Genomic DNA, 17,511 nt, shown 5'->3' on the forward strand with positions numbered 1-17,511 from the left:
CCGGGAACTTCTGCCTGTTGCAGGCATGGCCAAAAAAAAAGGAAAAAAAAAAAAAAAAGATAGTGTAGGAGCTAAACTGAGGGGGCCCCCGAAGATGGCCCCTCCCTCACCCAGGGGGCTGGGGGGTGGTCAGGGCAGTGCTCCCCACCTTCTTGCCCACACAGTGCCAGGTGTCGTGAAGGCCTCATGTTCTTTCCCCAGGAGCTGACTGAGGCAGTCCCCGGTCTATTAGCAGAAATGCAGATGCCAGGTAGATTTGTATTTCAGGTAAACAACAAGCTTTTTTGTTTGTTTGTTTGTTTGAATGCAAGTGTGCTCAGTGCAATCTTTGGGACCCACTCATGGGTAAGTGGGATCAATGGTATGGTGACAGAAGCTAGACTTTTTTTTTTTTTTTTTTTTGGTCTTTTTAGGGCTGCACCCACAGCACATAGGAGTTCCCAGGCTAGGGGTTGAATCGGAGCTATAGCTGCCGGCCTGCACCACAGCCACAGCAGCACCAGATCCGAGCCGCATCTGTCAGCTACATCACAGCTCATGGCAACGATGGATGCTTAACCCACTGAGTAAGGCCAGGGATTGAACCTTCGTCCTCATGGATGCTAGTCAGATTCGTTTCCGCCGAACTACAACAGGAACTCCCTGGAAGCTAGAGTTTTGGTGATAACCAGGCTGCAGTGTGTACAGAAGTAGAAATAGGATGTTGGACACATGAAACTTAGATTACAAACCAGTGTTACCTTGATAAATTAAAAAAAATTAATACTTGGGATCTATTATACTAATAAATTAGCCATTGTTTACCTAAAACTCAAAATTTACTGGCCATCCTGTTTCACTTTGCACCTCTAGTCCCAGCGGGCTGTCCAAATTTCTCTCCTTTTGTCACACCTCCAGGGACCCCTTCAGCAGTGTGGCTTCTGACTCTACCAGGGCTTCCTGGGAGGGGTCCCTGAAAAGGAGTCCCACCCACTCAGTGTCAGTGCTCTGTATGTCCCCTGTGGAGGGAACTGAGCCGGGCCAGGCTGTCCTTACACTCTGTCTATTGTGATGTGATGATGGGGTAACATTTGAAGTTCTCGTGGCCCCCAAGTCTTTTCCATTGGTCCTGCCATGAAGCTGGACTTTGAAGGTTATGCTGAATATGTAAGTATGTGTTATCAGAGTCTATCACGGTTTTGCATTCCCAAATAAGAATTCCACTTTAGGAGTTCCCATCGTGGCGTGGTGGAAATTAATCCGGCTAGGTACGATGAGGTTGCGGGTTCGATCCCTGGCCTTGCTTAGTGGGTTAAGGATCCGGTGTTGCCGTGAGCTGTGGTGTAGGTCACAGATGTGGCTTGGATCTGGCATTGCTGTGGCTCTGGCGTAGTCTGGGGGCTACAGCTCTGATTAGACACCTAGCCTGGGAACCTCCATATGCCATGGGTGCAGCCCTAAAAAGACACACACACACACACACACAAAAGAATCATATATCCGTATGTATATGCATATGTACGTACACACAACTTACTTGAGAGTCAGCATATCAGCTGGGAAACCGTGCCTTTATTTATCGGGTCGTCTCTAGCCATCTAGCAAGGTCCTAACATGGTATGACATAGAGCTGTGTTTTTGGACGTAGGGTTTTTCTAGCCACGTCCACAGCCTGCAGAAGTTCCCGGGCCAGGGATTAAACCCATGCCACAGCAGTAACCTGAGCCACAGCAGTGCCAACACTGGATCCTTAACCTGATGAGCCACCAGGGAACTCCTGGACTGTTAAGTTCTGACAGGCAGCGGGGAACTGGTGGTCAGGAAAGCTTGAGAGCACAAGTATATTAGCCAGAAGGACCCACCCTATAGGATTTGACAGCAAGGAGTTTAGGGAAATTGAGATCAATGCAAGAGCACTCACAAGGGCGCTTAGTGCGTTGATATAAAGAGAAAGTGCGTGTACCTTTGGGTAAGGCAGACGCGGGATCCGAGCCGCGTCTGCGACCTACATCACAGCTCACGGCAACGCCGGATCCTTAACCCACTGAGCGAGGCCAGGGATCGAACCCACATCCCTTCGTTCCTCTGTTACTTCATCTGAAAAATGGAGGTGACATTACCTCCTCTATAGGACTGTGATGATTAAAAGAATGGATGCATGGTGTGCCTGAACCTACTGAACGGGAGAAAATATTTGCAAATAATATGACCAATAAAGGATTAATATCCAACACATATAAACAGCCCCTACACTTCAACTTCAAAAAACAAACAACCTGATTTAAAAAAAAATGGGCAGAAGGAGTTCTGTGGTGGCTCAGCGGGTTAAGAACTGGACACAGTGTCCATGAGGATGCAGGTTCAATCCCTGTCCTTGCTCATTGGGTTAAGGATCTGGCGTTGCTGCAAGCTGCGGTGTAGGTTGCAGGTGTGGCTTGGCTCTGGTGTTGCTGTGGCTGTGACGTAGGCTGGCAGCTGCAGCTCCGACTCAACCCCTAGCCTAGGAGCTTCCATAAGCCACAGGTGAAGCTTAAAAAAAAAAAGAGATTGCCGGTGGCCAACAGACACATGATGAAAAGATGCTCCATGTCATTAGTCATCAAGGAAATGCAAGGTGATATCTCAAGCTGCAGCGTGAGTCACAGATCTGACTCGGATCTGGTGTCGCTGTGGTCGTGGTGTAAGCCAGCAGCTGTGACGATGCTGGATCCTTAACCCACTGAGCCACAAGGGAACTCCCAGGGCTCTGTGATTTTTTTTTTTTTTATGCCCCCCTCTTTTTTCTTCTGGCTAGAATGCCTTTCAACCTCATCACCTCCCCACTGGCATCTCTGTCTTTTAAGACCTTGAAGGAGGGGATCCTAAGTCATCTCTGGCCTGGTATCTATCAACAGGGCTCAGGAGATCAGTGTCTGTTAAATCAGCACATCTACCTTCTCAAGCCTAGCTCCTGTGTGTGTGTGTGTGTGTGTGTGTGTGTGTGTGTGTGTGTGTGTGAAGTCTGGGCGATGTGGTCATTCCACTTTATTCTAAACACCTTCGGAATGTGCACCAAAATTCCCTCTTCAGAGTCATAATGGACTGAGAATCTCGGGTCTGGCTGGAGGCAGAAGGATGAACCCGGCCCCCGGGTTAGAGCCGTAGCCACTGTACACGGATGTTGTTTTTGCACAAGCACGGTCTTGGGCAGGTTCTCCAGGAGGTGAGTCTGGGAAAGGGCGGCGGGGGGCGGGAGGGCGGGGTGGGAATGGGAAGGGAAGAGGAAGGGACTCGTGGAGGAATCTGGGGCTTTTCAAGGAGGAATCCCCAGGGGACTACTTAATCTAGTGGCTTTCTGTCCCGATAATTTTTGCCGCATCAAAGTACCGCATGTGCCACTGTGTACTGGATGTTTTTCCTAAACAGGAAAAAAAGAGAAAAGGAAACGGAGCCACATTTTACACATAAATATTTACTCGCACTTCATTCTGAGCATCCATACTGTGAAACCACAAGCCTAATGTTCTAATTATATTTTTTAATAAACAGCAAAATGATGACATACTGTTGAGTGAAAAAAATGGGTTCTCTTGGGTACCACGGGACGCCGTGGCTTGCGGGGACCTTAGCACTCGCAGATTTGAGACGTGTGGTGAGGGATGACGACCTGGGGAGCCACAGAGGCTTGGGATCCGGAGGGGAAAGAGGCCGCTTCAGGCCTTTTCAAGGCTAAGACTGGGTTTCCGTGCTTGAAAGCCCATTGGACGGGAAGGCCACTGAGTGGGCTCCACCAAAGGGACTCTGAGAAAAGGGGCGATAGCTTGGGCTTGAGGGTGGAACTGGCGAGGACGGCCGCGGACCCGAGGGTGCCGGCTGCGGGAGGAGGCCAAGGGTGGCAGGGGTGGGGCACCGGGCCTGCAGGAAGTCTGAGTAATGCCCCAACCCCGCGGAGGGGCGTGGGCTGCGTCCCTGCCACTCGCCCGGTCCTCCGCGTGCGCTCCCGCTTCCAGTCCCTCCACCATCCTCATAAAATACCCCACTGCAGGTGCAGAGCTGCCGTGGGACGGGTGGGGGAGGGAAGCTGAAGAAGTGGGAAGCCCAGGGCTTTCTTCCCCGGGTGGAATGTGGAAGGGAAACCTCTCTCCACCCCTCGGCGGTGATGGCAGCTGCAGGAGGAAGAGTGCTTGAAATGAGCCTTCGATGGGGGACTTTTCTGCGTCTTCACTCTTCATCCCCGTACTGACAGCCTCCCTGACAGCCGAGAGTCCTCTTGAGGCAGGTAAGGCCAGGGTCAGAGACAGAGTCAGGAGTCAAAAGCAAAAAGGAACATACACTGTATATATTTTTTCTGATTATAAAAAATGGCTCTCCTGGAGTTCCCTGGTGGCCCAAGGGGTTAGGGGTTTGGTATTTTCACCACTGTGGCTCAGGTCACTGCTGTGGCACGGGTTCAGTCCCTGGCACAGGAAATTCTGTATGCATGTGGGCCCACAAAAATGGCACTACTGTTGAAAAATACGTGGAAATTTCATAAGAGCATATGTGAAAAAGTAAAAGCTTAAGCTCTATACCACCTCTGCAGATAACTATTATAAAAATATGAATATTTTCGTATTTATTCTACCAGCCCCTGTGTGTGTACATATATATATACACACACTAAAAATAATTATATATTATATAATGTATGTAATTATAATTTGTAATTATTTTAAAATAAGTGGGATCACACTGAGTAAGTACTTTTAGGACCTGATTTTTTTCAGTTGTTATGTCATGATCCTCAATAAATTTTCTTTTACACGTTTTTTTTTTTTTTGCTGGCCCATGGCATATGGAGTTCCTTGACCTATGCCACTGTGGCAACCCAGGATCCTTAACCCACTGTGCCCTCGGGGACTGAACCTGTGTCCCAGTGCTCCAGAGATGCTGCTGTCCCACTTTGCCACAGTGGGAATTCTTTTATACACTCTCTTTTTTTATTTTATTTTTTTTGTCTTTTTGCCATTTCCTGGGCCGATCCCCGGCATATGGAGGTTCCTAGGCTAGGGGTCTAATCAGAGCTGTAGCTGCTGGCCTGCACCAGAGCCACAGTAACGCAGGGTCCGAGCCACGTCTGCGACCTACACCACAGCTCACGGCAACACCAGATCGTTAACCCACTGAGCAAGGGCAGGGACCCAACCCGCAACCTCATGGTTCTTAGTCGGATTCGTTAACCACTGCGCCACGACGGGAACTCCTATACCCTCATTTTTTAATGGATATAGTCATTTATTTAATTGATCTATTGATATTTAAGTTGTTTCCTATTGTCCCCTATCATAAAAACCTTCTGCAGTGTGGGTTTTTTTTTTTGCAAAATCTTTGTCTTATTTCCTTTGTTGACCCTAAAAATAAACAGCCAGTTAGTTATTTTGCCAGCAAAAAAAATTTTTTTTTCCCTCGGAGGGAAGAGTAGAGGAACTGCCATCTGGGGCAAGCAAGTATAACAAGAACCATAGCCAAATCCAACAAAGAGCAATATTGCTTTATAGAGCAAAAGGGAGCAGTTGGGAAGGGTTATTTTGAAGAAAGTCAATTGGGGGAAAAGGACGGTCAGGATGGTGGGCACTTCCCATTGGCTGGGCCAGTTGCTAGGCGATGAGAATTCTTCCTCCTTGAGGGGTCTGTAATTGATGTGGCTTGGTAGCGCCTGAGGGCTCCCCCTCCTGGTCTCCCAACTTCACTTTATTTATTTGTTTGTTTGTTTATTTGTTTATTTTGCTTTTTTTTAGGGCCACACTCGTGGCATATGGAGGTTCCCAAACTAGGGGTCTAATCAGAGCTACAACTGCCAGCCTACACCACAGCCACAGCCACGCAGGATCCCAGCGGCATCTATGACCTATTCCACTGCCCACGGCAACACTGGATCCTTAACCCACTGAGCGAAGTCAGGGATCGAACCCACAACCTCATGGTTCCTAGTCGGATTTGTTAACCACTGTGCCACGACGGGAACTCCCCAACTTCACTTTAAATGAGGTTTCCTTTATTCTGTTTCATACTTGAATGATAAGAAATGGACTTGATGAGTCCAAGTGTAATATCATTTAAATAAAGATATGGTAAAAATGGTCAGATTTCCTTTCCTAAGTGCTGTACCAATTTGGACTCCCTCCAGCAGCGTGCGAAACTGCCTCTCCTCACTCTCACTCACCTGGCCTGGGTATTATAATCTTCACCGCCGCCGCCACCGCCACCACCTCCCCTTTGCATCCCAATGACCCTTCAAATCTCTCCTCTCTGTCAGCGCTGTCAGTATCTGAGCCCTAGATGCCATCAGCAACTTGTTTGGAATCCTGAGAGAGCCTTTTAACTCCCTTTCCCGAACCTCTCTCCTCTCCTCACCCGCCCCCCCCCCCGGATCTGTTCTCCAAGAATTGTCTTTTTAAAAAATGTGCATTAGTTGATTTTTGCTCCTGGTTATGACCCGGTGGCTTGCATCAGACTAAGATTCCTCTGGAGAACATGTGAAAATGAGATCTGCCCCCTCCCCCCCAGGATTTTGACGGCTGAGGGAATAGCCAGAGCGGGCAGAACTTAGGTAAAACAGGCTCCTTTGCAGAAACAAAACACTTGGAAGTGAGGTGGGTGGTCTCCACTGCTCCCCTTAAGGAAATTCCTTAAGTCTTTTGCTGATTTGCTTGGGAGGCATTGAGGCTGAGCGGAAAATGGTGGCCTAAGATTTGACATTATCGCAAGGCTCAAAAACTGGAGCTCGGGCTGACAAGAAATACATCCATGTGCATGCAGGGATCAGATTTAAATCTTTATGCCTTGGTTGTAACACTAAGGGCCTGGGCTCAGCACTTGCTTTGATGTTCATGAAAAGAGGAACCGCCTTTTGAAGTCTCAGGCTTCACACCCCTAACGAACTGAATTCAGAAGGTCAAGGGACTAAGCAAACATGAGATGCTACATTATTGTCATTTAGAGAGTAAGGAGTTATCTGAACCAGTGACCGAAATAGTGAAGGGTGGAGTTCCCGTCGTGGCGCAGTGGTTAACGAATCTGACTAGGAACCATGAGGTTGCGGGTTTGCTCAGTGGCTTAACGATCCGGCGTTGCCCTGAGCTGTGGTGTAGGTCGCAGACGCGGCTCGGATCCCGCGTTGCTGTGGCTCTGGCGTAGGCTAGTGGCTACAGCTCCGATTCCACCCCTAGCCTGGGAACCTCCGTATGCCGCGGGAGCGGCCTAAAGAAATACCAAAAAGACAAAAAAAAAAAAAAAAAAAAAAAAAAAGAAATAGTGAAGGGTGAATGTTGAAGGCTGAAGAAGGACTACAGCTGGGAAGAACTACGGAAATCCCAAGAGGAGGCTCAGCCGCTGTGGACATGTGAGCTGCCGCTCGGGCAGAGGATGCCTGGCGTAGACACCTGTTTTGCATAGTCATGACCAGCAGGTGGCGCTCTAAAGCAGTCGGGTTGCTCTCCAGACTTCCAGCGTGGAGATTTTGCTTGCACACCTACTGAGGCACCAGGAGCCTCCGGCCCTAAATTTTTTGCCTCCGTGCTTCCTCCAGAGGCGAAATATGCAAGATCTAGCGCCCTGTGGGGTTTTTTCTATGCTTGCTTTGCCTCTGGGCAGCTGTACTGCACCATCCATTCAATTCAATAGAGACTAGAGACTCAAACTTTGAAGAGCAAATGGATCATCTGATTCTCCCCTAAAAATGCAAGGTTGGATTTAGCAGGACTGGGATGGCACATGAGGTTCTGCTTTTTTTTTTTTTTATTGTCTTTTTGCTATTTCTTGGGCTGCTCCCGCGGCATATGGAGGTTCCCAGGCTAGGGGTCCAGTCGGAGCTGTAGCCAGCAGCCTACGCCAGAGCCACAGCAACGCGGGATCCGAGCCGCGTCTGCGACCTACACCACAGCTCATGGCAACACTGGATCCTTAACCCACTGAGCAAGGGCAGGGATCAAACCCGCAACCTCATGGTTCCTAGTCGGATTCGTTAACCACTGCGCCACGATGGGAACTCCTTTTTTTCTTTTTAGTTAGGGCCGCACCCACAGCAGATGGATGTTCCCAGGCTAGGGGCTGAATCAGGGCTGCAGCCTCCAGCCTACGCCTCAGCCACAGCAACATCAGATCTGAGCCTCATCTGCGACCTACACCACAGATCAGGGCAATGCCGGATCCTTAACCCACTGAGCGAGGCCAGGGATGGAACCTGCAACCTCATGGTTCCTAGTCGGATTCGTTTCCACTGCGCCACAACAGGAACTCCAGGTCTGTATTTCTAACAATGTTTCCTGGTGATGATCTATACTCAGTAGTTGCAGGAGTTCCCGTTGTGGTGCAGTGGTTAACGAATCCGTCTAGGAACCATGAGGTTGTGGGTTCGGTCCCTGCCCTTGCTCAGTGGGTTAAGGATCCGGCGTTGCCATGAGCTATGCTGTAGGTTGCAGACGCGGCTCGGATCCCGCGTTGCTGTGGCTCTGGCGTAGGCCAGTGGCTATAGCTCCGATTGGACCCCTAGCCTGGGAACCTCCATATGCCGCAGGAGCGGCCCAAGAAATGGCAAAAAGACCAAAAAAAAAAAAAAAAAACAAAAAAATTCCAAAACTTAGAACAGGGTGACTACAAGGTCCCTTCTCTATGCAACATGGGAGGTGGGAGAGTTTACAGCTTCCTGAGCAAAATCCCTCTGAAACGTCTGCAAGTTAAAGTTGGGCCAGTTGTGTGACTTCTTTGGGTCTCAGTTTCTTCATCAGTAAAATGGGAATAGTAACAGCCTTTATTTAGAGAATTATTTGAGGGTTAAAGCAGGGTATTGTAAGTAAAACCCTTAGCACGGTGCCTGGTGCCTTGTGAGCCTCAGCTGGGCTTGGGGATTATACTAAGTATTGAGGCGGGCATCCCTGATTGGTTGGTAAGTTGGAAGGAGCAAGAGATGAGGGGCGATCCTTAAGAAGGTGTCATCGGAGTTCCCGTCGTGGCGCAGTGGTTAACAAATCCGACAAGGAACCATGAGGTTGTGGGTTCGATCCCTGCCCTTGCTCAGTGGGTTAACGATTGGGTGTTGCCATGAGCTGTGGTGTAGGTCGCAGATGCGGCTCAGATCCCTTGTTGCTATGGCTCTAGCGTAGGCTGCTGGCTACAGCTCTGATTCGACCCCTAGCCTGGGAACCTTCATAGGCCGCTGGAGTGGCCCAAGAAATGGCAAAAAGACAAAAAAAAAAAAAAAAAAAAAAAAGGTGTCATCTTAGGGAGTTCCCATGTGGCTCGGGGGTTAAGGACCTGACAATGTCTCTGTCAGGATGTGGGTTCAACCCCTAACCTCACTCGGTGGGTTAAGGGTCTGGCATTGTTGAAAGTTGCAGCATAGGTTGCTGATGCGACTCAGATCCGGTGTTGCCATGGCTGTGGCCGTGGCGTAGCCTGGCAGCTGCAGCTCCCATTCGACCCCTAGCTGGAGAACTTCCATATGCTGCAGGTGTGACTGTCAAGAGAAAAAAAAAAAAAAAAGTACCATCTCAGCTATCAAGATATCTGTCATCTGAAAAAAAGGGCACCAAGGAGCTGAGGACAGCCAGCCAGAAGAAGGGCAGGTCTCCCGATCGGGTGGCAAACCTAGGGCTATCTCTGAGGGCGACTGAAGTGTGCTGTAGGCTGAGCCGGCTTCCCTCTGGGCATGGGGGCGGGGTGGGAAGCTGGACTTCCAGGCAGCTCGAGCTGTGGCTTTCAGCATACTACCCACGTCACATCTTTAGGGGATTTAGGGGGTGTGAGAGAAGCTAAGAGGAGCCAAGAATCACCCTGGCCCCACCTGGTGACAGCCTGCAAAACCTCAGTGCCATTGCTATGGCAACCTCAGCCCAGATGCCTGAGTTTACCTAAATGCTTTCAACTGGGCAGTGTTTCCATAGCATCTCAAAGGTCCATGGACATTGATGGACTAACTTCCAGGGCTCTGCTGGCTGCTCCTGGGAATACAGGGTCAAATCCATGCAGCCCTTGCCCCCCTGGGTGACCTTGGGGAGATAAACATCACCATGGGATGGAATCATCAGTGAAGGGCTTCAGTGGCAAGTGTCAGCAACGGTGCTTCTTCGTGACTTAGTGGTGGGACTTGGTGACGCATGACACTTGCAGCTCCTGTGGGGGCCAGAGGTGTTCGGGGGAGCGGGGGGAACTCTCCAGACTAGGGTGGTCTGGTCTGACAAAGACTTAAGGAGGGGGTCAGATTTGGAGAGTGGACACCACGAACCACGAAAGAGACTGATTGGATGCAGATGGAGCCAGTTACACGTGATCTCATTTAAGCCCAAACAAGGCTGTGACGTCAGTACTGGCCTGGGCTCCTCTGTGTGGAGAGGAGAGTGAGACGCAGAGATGCACAGCCACCTGTTCAAGGTCCGGTTTCTAGAAGTGGTAGGTGGAGGCTGTCTGATTTAAGTTCATTCTCTTCAGTGCCATTTAGACAATAGGCTAAAGGTCTATTTCATGGAATGTTTGTGATGCTTAAGCAGGACAATGATTGTGAAAGTGTTTTGTAAACTGTAAGATGATCTTCTCGGGGTTTGAGTTTCCTTTTATCTCCTGCCCTTAGTGTGTGAAAGCTCATCCCCCTCAGTTCGGGGCCAGGGGCTTCATGCTTGTAGTGAAAATGGGGAAGCTTGAAGGCCTGGCTCAAGAGTTAAGGCTTGGATTTCGTTTTTTCCTTCCCCAGCCCTGAACTCTTGCTTAACAACAGCTGAGCGATGAGGCTGGCGGGGTTGCTTCACTTCTAGAAGGCTGGCCCCAGCCTTCCTGGCTTGAACCCACTTCCGGTCCTTGTGCCTCTTTTGTCAGAAGGTGATTCTCATGCTTCCTGTTGACTCTGTTTCAGCTGCTTCAGCTCCGGCCCCCGTGCGCTGCTGCGGATCTGATCAGCGAAGCCTGGGACACAGGACCAGGTACCCTGGGATGAGGAGGGAGTTAGGGATCCGCTTGGACAAGGTCAGGCTCAGGTGAGGTCACTGGGGGGCTCCTGGGGGTCTGGGGTCCTTCTCTGAGCATGTGGTGGGGGGACCGTCAAAGGCTGAGGTTAGTCTGTGAAGTTGGCTGTGTCCTTATGGGGATGGCTTTGGTGGCTTCCTGAAACCACACTGTCCCCCTAAGGTCCTGTACCTTGATTTGGTCGTGTTTTACCTGGGCTGCCCAGGTAGCATTTTGGGGGGGTGGCAGGGAGAGCTCCTTGGGTTCAGGCTGGCTTATCTGGGGCTGAGACAAAGCTGGTGTGTGTGCTGCTTGAAATGGCGCCGAACTAAATTGGGGCTTTGTTGTTGTTGTTTTCTTTTTAGGGCCACACCTGCGGCACATGGAGGTTCCCAGGCTAGGGGTCCAATGGGAGCTGCAGCTGCCAGCCTACACCGCAGGCACAGCCACGCCAGATCCGAGCCGTGTCTGTGACCCACTCTGCAGCTTGCGGCACTGAGGGATACTCAACCCACTGAGCGAGGCCAGGGATTGAACCCTCATCCTCACTGACACTTAACCCACTGAGCCACAACGGGAACTCCCAAGTAAGGGCTTGTGATTAAGTCTGGCTCCTTGTCTTTCGGGCGGGTCACTTCCCTCTGAACCTGTTTTTTGGTCTACACCGTGGCTAAATATCTATTTCGTGGGATGTTTGTGATGCTTAAGCAGGACAATGATTGTGAAAGTGTTTTGTAAACTGTAAGATGATCTTCTCAGGTTTTTTTTTTTTTTTTCAATTTATCTTAGGTTTTTCACACTTTTTATTTATTTATTTATTTATTTTTTTGTCATTTCTAGGGCCGCTCCCACAGCATATGGAGGTTCCCAGGCTAGGGGTCTAATCGGAGCTGTAGCTGCCAGCCTACACTAGAGCCACAGCAACGTGGCATCCAAGCCGCATCTGCAACCTACACCACAGCTCACGGCAACGCCGGATCGTTAACCCACTGAGCAAGGGCAGGGATCGAACCCGCAACCTCATGGTTCCTAGTTGGATTCGTTAACCACTGCGCCACGACGGGAACTCCTCTTCTTGGGGTTTGAGTTTCCCTTTATTTCATTTTCTAAAGGAAACTAGGCATTTTTTTTTCCTGACAGTGATAGTTAGTAAAAATCCACACAATGCAGAGGAGGGGAAGAGTTTTTCACAACTTCAGCCGAAAAGATTGCTATTGACACTTGGTGTGTAGACTTCTGGATTGTGATAAAATCTATGTAACATAAAAATGACCGTTTTTGGAGTTCCCGTTGTGGCTCAGCTGTAACGAACCTGACTAGCATCCATGGGGACACAGATTTGGGTAAATTATGATTGTACCCATGAAACAATAATTCCCCATTCTCTCCACCCTCGGCTCCTGGCAACCCCCCTTCAGTCTGGGTCAGTCTACCTCATATACGTAGAATCATACAGTATTTGAACTTTGATGACTGGACCATTTCCTGTAGCCTGTATCCATGCTGTATCATGGGTTCCGAATTTCCTTCCTTTTTTGGGCTGAATAATATTGCTTCTTGGAGTCTCTGGTGGCCTAGTGGTTAAGGATTCGGTGTTGTCACTGCTATGGCTTGAATTCAGTCCCTGGCCCAGGACCTTCCACGTGCTCTGGGTGAGGCCATAAAAAAATATATTGCGTTGTCTGGGGAGTTCCCATCGTGGCTCAGTGGAAAAGAATCTGACTAGCACCCATGAGGACGCGGATTTGATCGCTGGCCTTGTTCAGTGGGTTAAGGATCTGGCGTTGCCGTGGCTGTGGTGTAGGTTGGTAGTTACAGCTCTGATTCAGCGCCTCACCTGGGAACCTCCATGTGTCCATGGGTGTGGCCCTAAAATGACAAAAAGACAAAGCCCCCAAAATATCTATCTCTATGGGGCATTGTCTGCATGCCCCACGTTTTGTGTATCCATCATCTGTCGATAAATAGAAGGGATGTTTCCACCTCCTGGGTATCATGAATAATGCTTCTGGGAATGGGAGCGTACAGGTATCTGAGTCCTTGCTTTTAATTCTTTTGAGGCAATACTCGCAAGTGGATTTGCTGGCGTATATGGCAGTTCTGTTTTTAATTTTTTGAGGAACCTTCATACTGGTTTCCACAGTGGCTGCACCATTTTTCATTCCTACCAGCAGTGCACAACTGTTCTAACTTCTCCACATCCTTACCAACACTCATTCTTTTCTCCTTTTTTTTTTAATCCCAAGGAGTGTGTAATGGTGTCTCATTGCAGTTTTGAGTTTCCCTAATGATTTGTCACACAGAGCCTCTTTGCATGTGCTTATTGGCCATCTGCATATTTCTTTGGAGAAACGTCTATTCAAGTCCTTTGCCCATTTTTAAATCAAGTCGTTTGGTATTTTCGTTGTTGTGGAGTTGTTGTTCTTTATATATTCTGGAAGTTACCTAGACTTCCAGACTTTTAAAGCGACGTTTCTTAGGTCAAGCTCTACTCACTGTCCTCTAGCCTTTTTTCATTGAATAATAGCACTTGAGTATCATCTCATGTTAATTTATAAATATCTACCTTGTCCTTCTTCATAGCCGCATAGTATTCCAGTGTGTGGATATGCTATGATTTATTAAACCAACTTCCTACCTATGGGTGGTTAGGTTGTTTCTGGTTTACTGGCATAATAATAATCAGTGCTGCAGTGACCATCATTGACCATATATCTTTGCGTACTAGTTCTGTTATTTCCTTAGGATGAATCCTTACAAGTTGATGGCTGGGTGAAAGGATATACTAATCTTCACAGTTTCAATTCAGTTATTCTAATTCCTCTAATAAACATCATACCAGTGATTTCAAATTTCATATCCACCTCTATGGAAGCAATACAAAGCTTAAAATGAAGAGTAGCAAGTCTTGGAGTTCCCTGGTGGCTCAGAGGGTTAAGGATCTGGTGCCGATGCTGTGGCTTGGGTTGCTGCTATGGTGAAAGTTCAGTCCCTGGCCTGGGAGTTACCATGGGCTTGGCCAAAACAAAGAATTAGCAATTCCCTGTCTCATCTCCCCACTTTCAAGACACAAACATTTTCAATTATTGCAAATATTCCAAATAAAGTGCCTCTATAGCCGTTTTTTTTTTTTCTGTTTTAGTTTTATGTATTGTTTTCATATTATGAAAGGGAAAGACACAGAACTCTTCAATCACTCTCTCCACGTTCTTGCTGTCCCCTCTTCCTGATGTGGCAATCACATATTCGCTGCAACAGAGCTACTCAGTTACTCTCAGCATGGTTGGACATATCAGGTAATCTGTTTCCATCTCTTTTTTTCTTTTTTCTTTTTCTTTTTTCAAGGCCACACCTGTGGCATATGGTGGGCTAGGGGTTGAATTGGAGCCGCAGCTGCCAGCCAATGTCAAAGCCATAGCAACCTGCTGTATCTGAGCCTCATCTGTGACCTACACTGCAGCTTGTGACAGCGCCGGATCCTTAACCCACTGAGCGAGGCCAGGGATTAAATACTATGTTGGCTTCTTCTTTTTTTTTTTTTTTTTTTTTTTTCCTTTTTTTGGCTACCTTCGTGGCATATGGAAGTCCCCAGGCTAGTGGCAAGTTGGAGCTACAGCTGCTGGTCTACACTACAGCCACAGCAACGCAGGATCTGAGCCACGTCTTCCACCTACACCACAGCTCATGGCAACGCTGGATCCTTAACCCACTGAGTGAGGTCCAGGATTGAATCCGCATCTTTATGGATGCTAGTCGGGTTTGTTAACTGCTGAGTCCCGACGGGAACTCTGTGCGTTTTGTTTTTTTGTTTTGTTTTGTTTTGTTTTTGATAGGGAAGCTGTAGATCTATTGAGAGAGAGAGAGAGAGAGTGGGGGCCATCTCAGAAGGCGAGAGGCTGAGTTTTTGTATTTTTGGCTCTGAAGACAGGCCTTTGTTCTGTCCTTGTACTTGCTTAATGGTCTGGCTAGATTTAGAACACTGGGTTGAAAATAATTTTCCCTCCTAATTATACAAGTATTGTTTCATTGTCGTCAAGCTTCTGGCTTATTGCTGAGAAGTCCTGTGCAGCTGGGATTCCTGATCCCTTGTATGTGACCTGGGTTTAGGTCTGTGGAAGTTGTGAGGATTTTCTCTTCATCCTTGAGGTTCTGAAATTTCATTTCAGAATTGGTTGGGTTTTTTTTTTAATTGAAGTATAGTTAGTTGATTTACAGTGTTGTGCTAATTTCTGCTGTACAGCAAAGTGATTCAGGTATACATACATATCATATTTTAGATTCCACGTATAAGTGATAGTATATGATATTTGACTTTCTGTGTCTGACCTCACTTAGTACAATAATCCATGTTGCTGTGAATGGCATTATTTCCTTCTTTATTGCTGAGTAATATTCCCTTGTGTGTGTATACATAGATGTATTTTTTTGTCTTTTGTCTTTTTTATTTATTTTTATTTTTATTACTCAAATGAATTTATCACATCTGTAGTTGTATAATGATCATCACAATCCATTTTCACAGGATTTCCATCCCACAACCCAAGCACGTCCCCCCACCCCACAAACTGTCTCCTCCGGAGACCAAAAGTTTTTCAGTGTCTGTGAGTCAGCATCTGTTCTGCAAAGAAGTTCAGTCTGTCCTTTTTTCAGATTCCACATGTCAGTGAAAGCATTTGATGTATGTGTCTCATTGTATGGCTGACCTCACTTAGCATGATAGTTTCTAGGTCCATCCATGTTGGAAAAATGCTGTTATTTCGTTCCTTTTAATGGCTGAGTCATATTCCATCATGTATGTGTACAAATCTTTTCTGTGCCCACTCCTCTGTTGATGGACATTTAGGTTGTTTCCATGTCTTGGCTATTGTAAATAGTGCTGCAATGAACATTGGAGTACATGTGTCTTTTCGAGTCCTGGTTTTCTCTGGGTAGATGCCCACGAGTGGGATCAAAAGGTAGTTCTATGTTTAGTTTTCTGAGGCATCTCCATACTGCTTTCCACAGTGGCTGCACCAGTTTACAATCCCACCAGCAGTATAATAGGGTTCCTTTTTCTCCACACCCTCTCCAGCACTTACTGTTTGTAGACTTTTGGATGATGGCCATTCTGGCTGGTGTAAGGTGGTACCTCATGTGGTTTTGATTTGCATTTCTCTAATCATGAGTGATGTTGAACATCTTTTCATGTGTTTTTTTGGCCATCGGTATGTCTTCTTTGGAGAATTTTCTGTTTAGATCTTCTGCCCGTTTTTTGTTTGTTTTTTTTTTTGGTTTTGAGCTGCGGAAGGTGTTTATAAATTTTGGAGATGAATCCCTTGTCCGTCGCTTCATTTGCAAAGATTTTCTCCCATTCTGTGGGTTGTCTTTTTGTATTGTTTAGGGTTTCCTTTGCTGTGCAGAAACTTTGAAGTTTGATTAGGTCCCATTTGTTTATTTTTGTTGTCAATACTCTGAGTGGTGGGTCTGAGAAGATGTTGCTGTCGTTTATGTCAGGGAGTGTTTGGCCTATGTTTTCCTCTAGGAGTTTTATAGTGTCTGGTCTTATATCTAGGTCTTTAATCCATTTGGAGTTTATTTTTGTGTATGGTGTTATCACTTCTTTATTGCTGAGTAATATTCCCTTGTGTGTGTGTTTGTGTGTGTGTATATATATATATGCATTTTTTTTTGTCTTTTGTCTTTTTAGGGCCGCACCTGCAACATATGGTGGTTCCCAGGCTAGAGGTTCCATGATGTGGCTCAGTGGTTAACAAACCTGAATAGCACCCATGAGGACGTGGGTTCGATCCCTGGCCTCACTTGGTGGGTTAAGGATCAAGCATTGCCATGAGCCGTGGTGTAGGTTGCAGACACGGCTTGGATCCCATGGTGCTTGGCTGTGGTGTAGGCCAGCAGCTACAGCTCTGATTTGACCCCTAGCCTGGGAATCTCCATGTGCCGTGGATGGGGCCTTAAAAAAAATTTATTTTATTGTGGTAAGAACACTTAGGAGATCTTCCTTAACAAATTGTCTCATACAGGATACAAGACGGTGGGATACAGGGTTCAGTCTAGTATACAATACAGTCTTGTTGACTGTAGGTACAATCAACTATTTAATTTTTAAATTTATCTTTTTATTTTTTAAACTTGCATTGGGGTCTAGTTGATTTGCAGTGTTGTTTTAGCTTTAGGTTTATGGCAGAGTGAGTCAGTTTTATACACACACACACACACACACACACACACTATATACATAGATCCATTCTTTCCTCCCATATAAGTTATTCTAGCACATGGAGTAGACCTCCCTGTGCTGTACAGTAGGCCCTTCTTAGTTATCTATTTTATTTTATTTTTGTCTTTTCCAGGACCATACCCGAGGCATATGGAGATTCCCAGGTTAGGGGTCCAATCAGAGCTCCAGCTGCTGGCCTACACCACGGTCACAGCCACGCCAGATCCGAGCCGTGTCTGTGAACCACACCACAGGTCACGGCAATGCCAGATCCCTAACCCACTGAGCAGGGCCAGGGACCGAACCCGCAACCTCATGGTTCCTAGTCGGATTTGTTAACCACTGTGCTACGATGGGAACTCCTA

The 17,511-nt window shown here is 47.4% G+C and overlaps 1 protein-coding gene across 2 annotated transcripts in view; it reads left to right on the plus strand.

Moving 5' to 3' along the window:
* Positions 1-17,511, plus strand: part of NDEL1 (nudE nuclear distribution E homolog (A. nidulans)-like 1) — an 86,574-nt gene that overhangs the window by 12,804 nt on the left and 56,259 nt on the right. The window contains exons 3-4 of one of the 2 annotated variants that reach the window (XM_005657047.3): positions 3,049-3,181; positions 10,841-10,961. The gene's annotated coding sequence lies outside the window, so the exon portion shown is untranslated. The remainder of the gene's footprint in view (positions 1-3,048; positions 3,182-10,840; positions 10,962-17,511) is intronic. The other variant, XM_021066087.1, reaches the window with a different exon arrangement.

Source organism: Sus scrofa, chromosome 12, assembly GCF_000003025.6.
Source record: "Sus scrofa isolate TJ Tabasco breed Duroc chromosome 12, Sscrofa11.1, whole genome shotgun sequence".
Classification (NCBI taxonomy): domain Eukaryota; kingdom Metazoa; phylum Chordata; class Mammalia; order Artiodactyla; family Suidae; genus Sus; species Sus scrofa.